The sequence below is a fragment of the Puma concolor genome, chromosome A1 (genome assembly GCF_028749965.1).
Source record: "Puma concolor isolate L17-30 chromosome A1, mPumCon1.1.hap2, whole genome shotgun sequence".
NCBI classification, from domain to species: Eukaryota; Metazoa; Chordata; class Mammalia; order Carnivora; family Felidae; genus Puma; species Puma concolor.
The window spans coordinates 210,938,046-210,952,964 of NC_141667.1; the positions used below are offsets into that span (position 1 = coordinate 210,938,046).

The following is a 14,919-nucleotide window of genomic DNA, read 5'->3' on the forward strand; positions in this document are numbered from 1 at the left end:
ATATATATATATATATATATATATATATATTTTACATTTTTCAATTACTACTTTATATAGCCACCACAAATAAAATCCCAAAGGAGTCTTAAAATAAACCAAAAGCTTACTCTTCATTTTAATTCAAGAAATTGTTTATTTAGCACCTTCTATCTACTAATCAGTATGCCACATGCTTAGACAAAATGCCTTACTTCTGCATAAAAGAAAGATATATTAATGCAGTCATGGACATCAAAGAAGCTGTTTGCCCTCAAGGTAAATACCAGTCTCCATGCCAGAAGACAAAAACCAAACTGTAAAATATCTCTCAAAAGGGACATTTTCAGGTTCTTAAAAAAAAAAAAAAAAAAAAAAAAAAAAATTGACAGCTAGTTACCAATGGAGCACTGTTATTTTGCCTTACTCTTTTCCTTTTCCTTCTTTTCCTTCTTGTTCCTTTCACTCGGGACTTGGTCCTATCTTTTCCATTTCAAATAATCCTCCATTCACTTCAAATTGGATTGGAGAGACATGCAATTGTTCAAACTTTTTCCTTGTTATTTACTAAGACATGCTCTTAAAACTCTTGTTTAATTTTAAAAGCCTGGCTGGGGCGCCTGGGTGGCGCAGTCGGTTAAGCGTCCGACTTCAGCCAGGTCACGATCTCGCGGTCCATGAGTTCGAGCCCCGCGTCAGGCTCTGGGCTGACTGCTCAGAGCCTGGAGCCTGTTTCCGATTCTGTGTCTCCCTCTCTCTCTGCCCCTCCCCCGTTCATGCTCTGTCTCTCTCTGTCCCAAAAATAAACGTTAAAAGCCTGGCTAATTTCTTTCAGCGGGGGGAAGACAGAGAAAGAGGGAAGATACAGATAGTAGCACAAGTCTCCGTGGCCTGGTGGCAGCCACCTGTCCGGAACCTGCGGGAAGCTGGGCTGTTAGGCTTCCCCAGGCCTCTTCCACCTGCCTGACCACCTCCCCACCTGCGCTGAGACAGGGAGGGAGGGTGCGACTGCCGGGGTCTCTGAAGGCCCAGTGCTGGGCTGCTGGTGTTTGGTGCCACAAGGTGTCTTTCTGGCATCTTCAGCATGAGGACCCAATGGGGAGCCCACAGAAGCACCCCCACTCCCACATTGACTGCATCTGGAAGATTCTCACTCTCAATGTTGGTTCCCATTCAGCCTCCAGCACCAGTTTCTGGCTCTGGCTGCTTCTGCTGGAAGAAATTGAAAAAGTCCTTCAGGGGCACTAGGTCTGCAATGGTTTAAGTGTTACAATTTGCTATATCTACTGAGGTGCCGTTTTACATCTGTGATCTGGACAGTTTTGCTTTTCGTTTAAGTTCAGTCAAGTGATTCTGTTGCTTAAGAATGTGCCTATCAGTGGGGTGCCTGGGTGGCTCAGTTGGTTGAGTGGCCGACTTCGGCTTGGGTCATGATCTCACAGTTCGTGAGTTTGAGCTCTGTGTGGGGCTCTGTGCTGACAACTCAGAGCCTGGAGCCTGCTTTTGATTCTGTGTTTCCCTCTCTCTCTGCCCCTCCCCTGCTCACGCTCTGTGTCTCTCTCAAAAATAAATAAACATTAAAAAAAAAAGAAAGAAAGAAAATAATGTGCCTATCAAGGGGTCTAGGCCCTGTGGATCATTTCCTAAAATATTCTATCCCTGTTTCACTCAAGTTCTAAGTCCAGTGTTAGAGTCATAGTTCAAAGCAGACAAAATTGTGATATAGTAATCATATTGAAGATCCAGAAAAAAACCAATGTGAAATTCTCTTCTAAACTGAATATGATTTTTAAAAATTTTTTAATGTTTATTTATTTTTGATAGAGAGAGAGTGACAGAGAGTGAGTGAGGGGAGGGGCAGAGAGAGATGGAGACACAGAATCGGAAGCAGGCTCCAGGCTCCGAGCTATCAGCACAGAGTCCGATGCAGGGCTCGAATCCATGAACCGTGAGATCATGACCTGAGCCGAAGTCAGACGCTTAACCGACAGAGCCACCCAGGCGCCCCTAAACTGAATATGATTTTTAATGAAAGTGATCAGGAATTGAGAGACTTAAGCTATAAGATACATGCCTTTGATATGGTTTTTAATGATCACTCGGGTTCCAGTGGAGATTTGCCAGCCGCAAGGAATGCAGCATGTGAAGAAAATCTTCACCTGACTGATGTGTTGGTCACTCGTGTTATTACTGGTCTCTACAGTGAAGCTGTGTTGATTTTGCTTAGGACAGGGCACAGTTACAGATGGCACACCAGCGTGTCATCGTCATGAAATTGCCTTAGTGGATGATGCTAGTGACTTTGATGATTTGGAAGGAGAGCTAGATAAATATCTCCAAAAACACCTTGTTGGTAAAATTAAAGTAGTAAGAAGTACAAAGGGTGAGGGAATGTTTTGAGGAAGAACAATTGGAGCAGCCTGTTACAGAAGCTCTGCTGAGGCTGGACAGCCGCTGTGAAGTGAATGTGATGTGGCTGCAGGCTTGGCTGGCTGTCATCAGGAGGACGGGCCGACCATGGCTTGCCCACCAACTGATATGATCGGTGCAGATGTGCTTGTCTATAGCTGTTGTCCTCTGTGGTACAGGGAGGAGTCAGCTGGGGGCTGTGCTTCAAATGAGATCTCGTTTCCCTTTCCGAGCTATGAGGACCAGATGGAGGCAATGCACCAGTAAAGTCACCCGCAATGGCTGGAGTATTGTGTGTCATGAACAGAAACAATTTCAATGATTTGGACAATATGACAGTGGCATGTGTATCTGGGAAGGAAAAGATTTAGAAATATCACTTAGGATCTGAATGTGTAGTGGTAAGCTCTTCACCATCCCATGCTCTAGAGTAGGACATATTTTCTGAAAAAAGGCAACCATGTGGATCTCATAAAGGTCAGGACACCATGACACATAACTCTTTGAGGCTAGTACATGTTTGGTTGAATGAATATAAGGAACATTATTTTTCCTCGAGACCTGATCTGAGAGCCAAAAGCTATGGAAATTTTGGTGAGTATATTGAAATGAAGAAGAAATTAGGTTGTAAATCATGAAACATTATCCAAATAACATTTACCCAGAAATGCAGATTATCTGCACAAGGACAATGTAGAAGTACGCACAATAAGTCTAAGAAAAATTGGTTAGGAAATTGTCACATCACCCAGAGGAAAACCACAGAAGACTTGAGGAGGGTCTGAACTAAGGCAGGACTTGATTGATTACCTTACAAGCTACACATTGGAATTTTTTGTTTGGAAATTATGATATAACTGCATTAAAAACAAACAAAGGATTCTAGTTCCATCCATTGCTTCATATCCATTAGTGTTTTATTTGTCATGCACAAGAAAGTGTAGGAAACCGTAGGTCTTCGAAGATAAATAAGATTAAGCCTATGTCCCCAAAGAACATACAGTACACTGCAGGAGATGAATAGATGCTAATGCTGCTATTCCTTTATTTGTTGGAAGTCAAGGTGAAGAAGGAGAGAAACTCAAAGACGACTCCCAAAGGATGGGAGGAAATGTGGGCTTCACCAATGAGTGCAGGATGAGGTGGAAGATCACACCTGGAGAGGAAGATGATAAACTAAAAGTATGAAAGACAAAATACAAATTCTGTTATGTATTAAAAACATGTTTTGTGAAGAAATGAATATACCTGGAAGACTATTAGATCAACAGGTTTACGGCTATGGAAGCTATCAAAGCTGTAGATAAAGACTCCCATGTCATCTCAATCTAATGGGAAAAACATTTTACCACAGGACAGAATGAAATGAAAAGACATACTTTGAGTTGGCAATGTAATGAGGGATTGATATAGATTGTATTGTGTATAAGTTTGCAGAAATTACTTCACTTCTGGTTCCCAATTTGCTCTTCAGTAAAATTAGAAAAACAAAGCTAAGAATTTTCCCAAAACTGATATGTGTTCTAAACGAATTCCATCTTTTTCTTGGTGCCCGTCTGTCTCCATGAAACTTCGAGAATATTCTTGTAACAAACAATAATAGAATCCACAAGGCTAACATAATTGTGGTTGTTTTTATGCCAATTTGCTATGGAATTGCTTACAGATAGATCATGTTATACTGGAAAAAGATCATCACTAAGCAATCTCAAAAGGTGTTTCCCCTCTCAGCTGGAAAAGCCATCTTATTTCCATTTTCCCTACAACTGGGTGACATTTGTGCTTTTGGAAATCCAAGGGACACCCCCATGAAAGTCCCCATCGGTCATGGCACTGAATCTCCTCTGTGTTCCCATGACAATGTCTACCAAGTTTGGTTTTCTTAATAAGAGCTGCAGTCAGTTTCTTTTTTTTTTTTTTTTATTTTTTTTTTCAACGTTTATTTATTTTTGGGACAGAGAGAGACAGAGCATGAACGGGGGAGGTGCAGAGAGAGAAGGAGACACAGAATCGGAAACAGGCTCCAGGCTCTGAGCCATCAGCCCAGAGCCCGACGCGGGGCTCGAACTCACAGACCGCGAGATCGTGACCTGGCTGAAGTCAGACGCTTAACCGACTGCGCCACCCAGGCGCCCCTGCAGTCAGTTTCTAACATGTGGAACAGCATTAAGTTTTGATAATGTAATACTCTGCCTTACACGGAATAGGTGCTGATAATTTTTTTAATTCAAATTCATTTGTTTATGCTAAAATTTAAGGTTTATTTTAGCAGTGCTCAGCATGTGACACTGTGTTAAAGAGTGCCAAAGATCCTCCAGGTGTTGCTCACATAATTTCTGATTTGAACAACAAACACTCTATGATTGAATAAGAACTTTGGTAAACATGAATAAGAAAAATGACAGGTTTTTAACATCTTTTGATCAAACTAAAAAAAAAAAAAAGTAGCTTGGGTCACTGACTATACATGTGTATTATATTAACATGACTCTCATCTTCTAATTATATAATACCTTAGTATTTTAAGTCCTGGTTCCCAATTCAGAATAATGCATTTTTAGGGCACGGCAGTAGTTTATAACAGAAAAAGATGGGCTGAATCAAATGTGAGAATAAGGAAAGTGAGGTTGAATATAGGTGAAATTTTTTGAATGATATGGATGAACATCTCTGAATGAAATATTCAGGACTATGTAGAAAACTGCCTCTCCAGGGAAACAAGAAAATTCAATTTCATTGGAAAATTAAAATGAGAATCAAACGTCCCTAAAAGACACACATGTATGTACACACTCATATAGACACTTCTATTTGTGTTTAGCAAAAACAAGTAGAGCTAAAACAAATAGATCTTTTACATCTGTATATGTTTTTCTCCCTTTGTTTCCATAAATGCTTGTAATCATTGTCCTAGTCATTATATCTGAACATTATATATTTTTTCTTTTAAACTCATCTACCTGATTTCCTTACCTCCTCCAAACCTAAAGTAAGTGTAGATGCTGTTTATTTTCTGATAATTTATCCTGTTGAGGAGCTGTACAAGTATAAATAACAGATTTAAAACCACAATTGACAGAGAGGGCACTCTACAATGACAGGATCTCGAGGTCAGAATTTTAAATAGTTCTAGAAAACTTGTTTCCTTTCTTTGTTTCCAATTAAATAGGATTATTTAAACAGATCTCCTCATCTTTGTTTTCAGTATTAGCACTAATTAAATTATATGGTGAGATAGCACATACTGGTTTTCTGTTATCCTAGTACATTCTTATAGGATTTCCATGTTAGATACATGAGAGGAGTTGATGTATTGAGGATGAAATAATTTGTACAACAATGGGGTCATGATTGAAAATTTTGACTCTAAAACCCGATTCTCAACCACTACTCCCAAAACTTGCAGTTAATTCTTAAATGCTTCACATACTAAACGTATACTTTAGATAAATAATGCGTAGTTTAGTTTTCTCCAAAATGGTACTATACTTTCATAGAGATGCCCATAGGTATCAGAAAATTATGGTGGGTGTCAGTTAGCCTCAGGGTAATATTTTATGACAAGAAAAATAGAAAAGAAAAAAAAAATTACATTTGACATACCCGATACTTAGTACCAGTGAAGAACAATCTTTTACCACTCATGAAGACTCTTTGACCAGACTTTAGTCAGGCACCTCTGAGCTTTCTTCTTGATGAAGCCTCAAACTTGGCCCCATCCTTGTAAGGCCTGCATAGCCCGGTTCCAGCAAGAATTCTGCTAAGTCAGTTTAGAGACAAGTCCCCACTCTTGATACCTGATCGTCCTCAATATCTGATCAAAATTCCTCATGTCCCACCCCCAACCCCAAGTGATATCTGCTCACTCTGGTCTGCCCTCAGCAAGAATCCTGTCAGGTCAGATTAGCAAGAATGCCCCTGCCCTTGGATGTCTTTTTCTCAGTAATCTTTCATCCACCAACCACCATCCCCCACACCCACACACTTACCCTGCTCCTGGACTGTAAATCCTCCTTGTCCTTATATTCAGAATCGAGTCAAGTTCTATAGTAATGTCTCTTTCCTCTTGTTATAATAGTTCCTGAATACAGTCTGTTTTTACTGCTTTAACTACTTTCAGGCTCTGTTTTTTTCTTTAACACTGTACACATGCTGAGCAGAGAAGCATGAGGAGAGGAATGCATTTTGAAGATAATGACAATTTTTAAAAACCCACGGTTTCTTCCGCCTATGTTTAAAGGACTCTTTGCAAGAAAGTTTTTCGAATATGATCATTTGGTTCAAATACTAGCATAAAAGTTGTGTTTATTTGCTTTGGCAATATTCCTAAACTCAAGGGAGGAATGTGATAGTTAACTTCTTCAAAATATCAACTTTGCCAGGCAGTGATGGACTGCATCTTTTAATCTACAAGGGGCCCTCTCCTACTGAAATATGACAGAATCAACCTGAAGCATGCTTTGGAGGTACTGCTTCTCACCAGCACTCTAGTACTTTGATTAGGATTTACTGTGGCTAAAATAATACCCTCATCGTCTTGTTTACTAGCTTTTCTGAGAAGGAAGCAACTTTGGAGAAGAAAAAAACCCGTTTGATCTGCAATCCCTTCTCCACAAGGGAAACCACTGTTATCAGTGATAATGTTCTTATGGAGTGAGATCACATTGTTCGAAACTGCATTTCAAGAAACAGTCATATAAGATTCTGAAACATTATCAAGTGAGCACTTTGAATACTGGAATAACAAAATCAGAGTTTATCTTTCATTTGATAACAATTCTTTTGTGCTTCCTCTTTGTGTACTAAGGAAATCATTGACTTCAACTGCAGTAAAACAATGTCAACCAAACCCCACTTAGCAGCCCGTCTTGGGTGGACAAATTTCCACCAACAAAGTCAGCCCTTTTAAAAAGCTAAATGTATAACTTGTAACTCTGTAGTTTTTAAAGTCTTGTAATGTAGGATTTAACTCTAATTTCTGCAGGCCAAGGAAAGCCCCTTCCCCTCACTCCTACTACAATGCTCCTAAAATAAGTCCCATCGGTTTTTTTTCAATGACATGATTATGAAATGTATTCCACTGCCCCAGGTCCCACAGCAGAAGCTTTCCCATTATTTTCTACAAGATCCAATAGAGCATTCTTGATTTCAATCAGGTCGGACACCCTGTCACAGTCCAGTCTTGACACATCAATGACAAAGCGTATCAGAGCAGTCAAAAGTTTACAACATGTAATAAAAACTGAACTAAAGTCAAGCATGCTCTCCTCTTGTAGGCCCAGGGAGACTCCAGGCAACTAGTGATTTGTAGGCTCCATTACATCCCAAATGTTCGATGTATCTAGCCCTTGGCAGGGTGTCAAGGACAAGAAATAATCAGTCTTTAGAGATCACTTTTGAAACGCTATGCCCTCTGCTTCCTTCAGGTGAATCATTCCTTCCGTGTTGTCAGGATCCACTGATGAAAGCTGACGACTTTCAATAGCCTGTGACAAGTGAGGTTTCCCCTTCTCCATATGTGGAGGAAATGATACTGTGCAATCAGCTTTCACCGGGCGTGCTGTGAGTGATGAGCCACCCCACAACATCATCCTCATGAGCTCCTTTTCCAGAGTCGAAAGTAAAAAGCAGGACGCACATGATCTTGTACACAAGAGCAGAATGATCACCAGAGAAGCAGACAGGAGGGCATTTTAAAATTCCTTTACAGACATTTCACGTCTAGAAACCAAATTTTTGTCCTCATGTTAAATCTTTAGATTCAAAAGAAGGGACTTGCATCAGGTGTCTGAAAATGACATGGAAGTCAATGATGCCAATTGGTGGCAGTGCCCACAGAGCAACAACTATTGAATAGGTCTTCTGGTCTGAATATGACTTGCAGTCCAGCTAATACATGATAATATATCTGGGAAGAGAGGGGTTATTGATTGTCAAATAGCAACTTTTTTCCCCTCATGAATGGCTTACATTGTTTTCACTCACTAGAATTCCAGCTGTTTCAACCATAAACGGCAACAGTGTAAGTTTCTCCTACCAATGCCCTGTAGCCATCACATTTAGTGTGAAAGTACTAATTTTTAAAAACTGATGATCTATTTTCTAATTAATCCGTCTTCTAGTTTCAGCTTGTCTCTTTACATGAAGTCCAGCTTCAGTTCATTTGCTGCAATTTGACATTAGAGACTATATAAAGCGATTAAGGATAAAGAGAAATGTAAATAACACCCCATATTTTCTTTCTGGAGTTAACGTACAGAATGGTGAGCTGATAGAGGAGAAGAAAACAAGTATTCAAATATATCAGTTACAGAATTTGGCAGATGGTTCCTGGTTTTACTTTAATGTAATTGTGTTAATGTAAGAATAAGACACACTCAATGTATTTCCCAAGTATTCCAAATTTTTAGAAATTGCAGAGATGAGAACGTATTGATTATGATACCTAATTAGTTCAATAATTTAGTCTTGAGTATATTCCCAATAATCATGAAAAACATACATGTATATAGTAGGCTTGTATAATCACACATAAAATTTTAATTAAAAATATAATTTACATTCTTACTAAAAAAACCTTAGTAAATAATTATGAAACATTGTAAATTGTAGCATAGTACTCTATTCTTCATGACAATTTTTTTTTAATTTTTTTTAAGGTTTATTTATTTTTGAGACAGAGAGAGACAGAGCATGAATGGGGGAGGGTCAGAGAGAGAGGGAGACAAAGAATCTGAAACAGGCTCCAGGCTCTGAGCTGTCAGCACAGAGCCCGACGCGGGGCTCGAACTCACCGACCGCGAGATCGTGACCTGAGCCGAAGTTGGACGCTTAACCGACTGAGCCACCCAGGCGCCCCCATGACAATTTAAACTTTTTTTTTTTTTTCTAAAGCGTAAAGATCAGTTTGACAAGCAAAGAAACCCCAAATACTTTCTTTTGGCTAGTGAATCATCTTAAATTATTTTTAAGAATATAAAATATATCTTTTATTGTTAAATGCTCAATGTTCCTTTTGTTTAATGTTTCCTCGATGCCTTTTAATATTCCATTTCAAATAAAGTAACATTGTGCCTTCATGTTACTAGTTGTTAGGATACATGCGAACTATAGTTGCAGAAATTTTGGTAGTGTATGCCATTCTTTTAAAAATCTTATACAACTATACAAACAAATATATGTATGTATATCAACATATATTTATATTTAAGTGTGTACTTTATATATAGAGAGAGAGGTATAGATATGGTTATCTATACTACAAAGCTTTTCTGAAATCTGAAATGAGATTAGTCACCATATTTATGTTGATAAATGAAAGTTTTCAAGAAGTAAGTTCTCAAGTATTCTATCAAGCACTTTTAAAATGTCACCCATGCTTACTTATTGTCTAGTCCTAGTTTCTCATATTCTCTTTTTCCTATATTTTCCTCTTATTTAAAATCCACCCCCCAACACATACTGTGAATATCCCAATTCTCCACTGTTTGAAATATTTTTTTAAATCCTACAATTATATCCAGCTACCTGAAATTAAAAAAAAAAAATCTTACAATTACATCCTAAGCCAAAATACCCTCAAACAAATCAACATAGTCTAAGTAGACTATGTGGCAGATATCTCAATTTACAATCTATTACAACATGGAAAACAAATGGGTGATGTTTCTTGAGTGTGTTTTAAAACTAATGTCTCTTTGAATTGAAACAACACATTGAATACATGTGTTATGTAAAATTCTTCCTCAAATCTACAAAAAACAGTTAAGAATTTATATATATATATATATATGTATATATATATATATATATACATATATATTTATATTTATACACACACACATACATGTGGAACAGTTATATATATGTTATATATAAACATGAAATAACCAACATGAAGTAAACAAGGAAAAGAGTGCAAAACACATGTTGAACACATGGCAAGCTGACAGGCAAGTGATACCTGACTTGGCAAAAAAGAAAAGGATTGGTATCTACAGGACTCCAGAGGAGAATCAACAAGAAGCAAACCTGGAAAATCTCAGGAATTTGAGAAGCAGCTCGCTCTACACAAACGTCTTTAGAGGCAATCAGACCTCCAAACACCTGAAGGACTTACATGTAGGCAACTGCTTCCGCCAGCAGTGAAGGAAAATGAGAGGTCATCCATTTGGAGAGTTAACTGGAGAGGCCCTGCACCTAGAGTTCAGGGCAAACGTGGGAGCAGAGATGAGACTCAGTACTCAATACAACGAGTGGAAGTCAAGGTCACTATATTCACTTCTAACCCAGTGTCCCAACCAAGAATATTGGAGAGTCCAGCAGAAAAGATCTATAGATCCCTGCATTTAGAAGAAGCCCCAACAGGTCTGCTAGGCCTCTGTGTTATCACTCTGTAACATGGACTGGTATAAACAAAGCTCACCCGTGCACAAAAGCTGACCATCACCTTTTCAGGACCTCACACTTAAGTATAAATGGCAGGTAATAATCAGCAGACACTTGAGGAAAGCCAATGATATGTAAGAAAGAGACAAACAAAATAAAACAAAAAGCAACGAGCACGTGGACAAAAATACATACAAGAAAGCGCAATTTGGAGGAAAGAGGGAGCACGTGGGGAGTAGAGGGAAACTTCAAAATGTCTATCAATCTTCAGCAAGCTAAGAGACACCATTGGGTCACTAGTCACAGAAGGCACTACAGGAAAAAAATATATAGACAACAGGAAAGATCTCCTGGAATTTATAAAATGAAGGGCAAAACTTCAAAAACAGCCACCACTTTCACCACCACCATACAATTAGAGAAAAATGGAAGCTGAACTTGAAGATAGATTTCAGAAAATCAGAAAAACAACAGCAAAGGTGAATTGGAAATATAGGAAGAAAAAAAGATTTAAGAAAAGAATCAACCCACAAGTTTCAACATTCCAATAATACAGAAGTAAACAGGGGAAAAAAATAGAAGGGAAACCATCAAAGAAATACTGTAAGAACATTTCCTTAAACTAAAGGATACAGTTTTTCATCACAAAAAGCATACTGCAGACCTGGCAGAATGAACTGAGACCCACACAAAAACATATTTTTGACTTAAAATTCAGAATTGTAGGAGCAAAAATAAGACCAAAATCTTACAGAAAGGAAAAAAAAAAGATGTACATATTAAAGATCTAAAATGAGAGTAGCATACCATTTGTTAATAGTATTGCAACTAGAAAGCATTGAAACAATAGCCTCCTTAATTATGAGGAAAAATGACTTTCAATCCAGAATTCTACATCAAAACAAACTGTCATTTAAGTGGGAGACACATAATATTTCAAAAAAGTTTAGAAAATGTTTCAAAAGACCAGCCAACTCCCTTTCTAAGACAACCAAGAAGACCCTATTATCTCCTTCAGCAATACTAAAATTTAGACAAACTTCTTCATTACTCTAGGTGCCTGACCTTCTTCTTCTTTTTATCTTTTTTTAATGTTTATTTATTTTTGAGAGAGATAGAGACAGAGTGTGAGCAGGGGAGGGCAGAGAGAGAGAGACACACACAGAATCTAAGACAGGTTCCAGACTCTGAATGGTCAGCACAGAGTCCAACACAGGGCTGGAACTCACAAACCTCAAGATCATGACCTGAGCCAAAGTAGGAACTCCTAACAGTCTGATCCACCCAGGAGGCCTCTGACCTCCTTTTCTTAAAGCATTAGCTTTAGAAAACTTGTAATTGTAAATTAGTTCTCTGCTTCTTTGAGATGTAAATCGTCTCAAAAGACTCTTGGTAGTTTTACAATCCAGGGGTATCTTTCTCTGGAACCCTGGAACCATCTCTTTGACATTTGATCACTGTTTCCCTGACAGAGTAGGATTCTACCGTAAGCAGGCACCTTCCTCCAAGTTCTAAAACTACTTTCTGTCATAAAGATATTTTTCTTTAGATAAAGCCTGTTAGCAAGCACAGATGGTCAACAATTCCCTCCAAGCCACCAGTTAAAAACTTTCCAGCCTTTTCTTTCACTGGAGTTGAGCTCAAAGTTTTGGTCTCACTCTGTTATTACAGTCGCTTTGAATTAGGCCTTCCTTGCTTGTTTAAATTGTTGGGTGCAATTTTTGCTTTGACACAGGTATAGGTTGTGTTCTCAAAGAAGGTATAAGAGATGGCAGCCAATGTTGAATATATAACAGGAAAGAGACAAATAGAATCTCCAAGCTGAGGATGAAAAGAAATATCAACAAGGGCTGTCAGAGTTTGAGATTATCAGCATACACTGGGAGAGAAAGATGGACAGTTTGAGAAAGGCAAAAGTACACAGATGGAACTTGTAAATTACTTGATGAGTTTTACCATCCCAAGAGGAAATGCACCTTTCTATCGGAGATTTGGTGCTGAGATAGTGCCAGGGTACATAGAAAATTCAGCCAAAGAACTTCCAGGTAATTATAACCTCCAGTGAAATTTAAAAAGTTGGATAAGGGAAGGGGGGGTTGTTTCTGCTCTGAAAAATATCCACATAGTCAACATCTTAAAAATCCTAAATAAGAGTTGATGTAATCAATATTGTGATAAAATTATGGCAGGAGGAAGGAGAGTGGGAAATGTACTTTTGAGGGGTGGGTGCAGGAGATTTAAATCCTCAACTGCCATTTTTAGGAGAAAAAGTTAATATCTAAACCTTAAATAAACAAATAGCAGAAGTCTTGATTCAAACAGGTGAAGTATTTGTCAAGAAACTTGGGAAAGGAATAGTAAGTCTAGAAATTAATTGCATTTCCTGATAAGTCTGAATGTATTACCTGACTTTTTAAATGTCAAATATGTAAATCTGAAATACAATAAAAGCAGAGTTTACAAGATGTAAAAAAAAAAAAAAAAAGCATATGCTTGCTGAAAATAAAATGAGGAGGGTCGCCTGCATGACTCATTTTCTTAAGCATCTGACTTCAACTCAGGTCATGATCTCAGGGCTTGTGGGTTCACACTCTGTGTCAGGCTCTATGCTGACAGCTCAGAACCTAGAGCTCGTTCAGGTTCTGTGTCTTCCTCTTTCTATGCCCCTTCCCCGCTCATGCTCTGTCTCTCTGTCTCTCAAAAGTAAATAAACATTAAAAAAATTATAATAAATTAAAATAAAATGAAGAAAAAGGGAAACATTAACAAAGTGAAGGATAGAAAAAGGGAAAGGAAGAAAAATTTAAAAGAGAAAGGTAAAGGAAATGAACAGTAAAAACTAACAAAGAAAAGCTGCATTTTATATACTGCAACTTTTCACGTGCTATTGTTTCTAAATGAATACGTGAACCATCACTGCCCTTGACCAATAGTGTATTAGCAAACAGCGATCAGGACCACAATGGACTCCACTCATTTGCTGAATCACAAACTAAACCTAAACTACTTAGTGTTTTGTGGTTCACAGCCTCTTTCTACTACAGTTCTGATAAAATATATTAGGAAATGATTATGAGGTCTTCAATACTGAACAGCAGTGTTCTACGTGACAACTTTTTTCTTTTGTCCCAAATGAGCTCTTTCACCATCCTCCACCCATTAACCACTCCTGCCACCCTCATTCTCAGCAACTAGCCTTACCTCTTACCTTATAGAGAAACTGGACACTATCAGTTCCCATCTCTCTTCCTCATGCAAATCCCACACCTTCAAATATATCCCAGTTTTCACCTCTGTATTTCCTTCCTTCACAGGATACATTTAAAAACTCGAATCCGTGGCTTGCTTCCACGTCCTCGGTGATCTCTGTAAAGTTCCTGAAGTAGTGAGTACCAAGGCCAGTCCAACTCTACCGACTGTATAAAACCTGCGAGTGGCCAGGAATATGTGACAAAACATCTCAAGCCCAGCTGTTAGAAAAGCTATTATGAAGATTTATACATGTATTTCTATTATTTAAGCTTCTTTCCATGTTGCAAATTTTTTCCAGCCCTCAAAGTCCAGGATCATCATCCTTCACCTCCACTATTAAGTGATGCTGCTAAAGAGAAAAATGGGACAGCTTTTGATGTTGCACATGGAGATATAATCTTCTTGAGGGTGCCTGCCATCTTTCATATACACAGTCACTGAGCAAATCCTGGCTGTGTCTTAGTTCACGAATCATCTGGGTATCAAGGATGCCTCATTGGCTCATAATTATCCTTTACAACAATTTTTTTTTCTGTTTTCTGTTTTCTGAATGGATCTCACTCAGCTTTGTTTTTAATCTGTCCATCTTTATTGGTTCTTTTTTTTTTTTCAACTTTTTTTATTTTTTTTTTTTATTTTTGGGACAGAGAGAGACAGAGCATGAACGGGGGAGGGGCAGAGAAAGAGGGAGACACAGAATCGGAAACAGGCTCCAGGCTCTGAGCCATCAGCCCAGAGCCCGACGCGGGGCTCGAACTCCCGGACCGCGAGATCGTGACCTGGCTGAAGTTGGACGCTTAACCGACTGCGCCACCCAGGCTCCCCATTGGTTCTTTTCTTTTAATGTACATATGTGTTCAAGTTTCTCCCCAAATAAAACATAGTATTTCC

At 38.5% G+C, this 14,919-nt stretch overlaps 1 pseudogene; it reads left to right on the forward strand.

The window, feature by feature from the left end:
• Positions 1–1,988: 1,988 nt before the first annotated feature.
• Positions 1,989–3,085, forward strand: LOC112860809 (polypeptide N-acetylgalactosaminyltransferase 11-like; annotated as a pseudogene).
• The last annotated feature ends 11,834 nt before the right edge of the window (positions 3,086–14,919 follow it).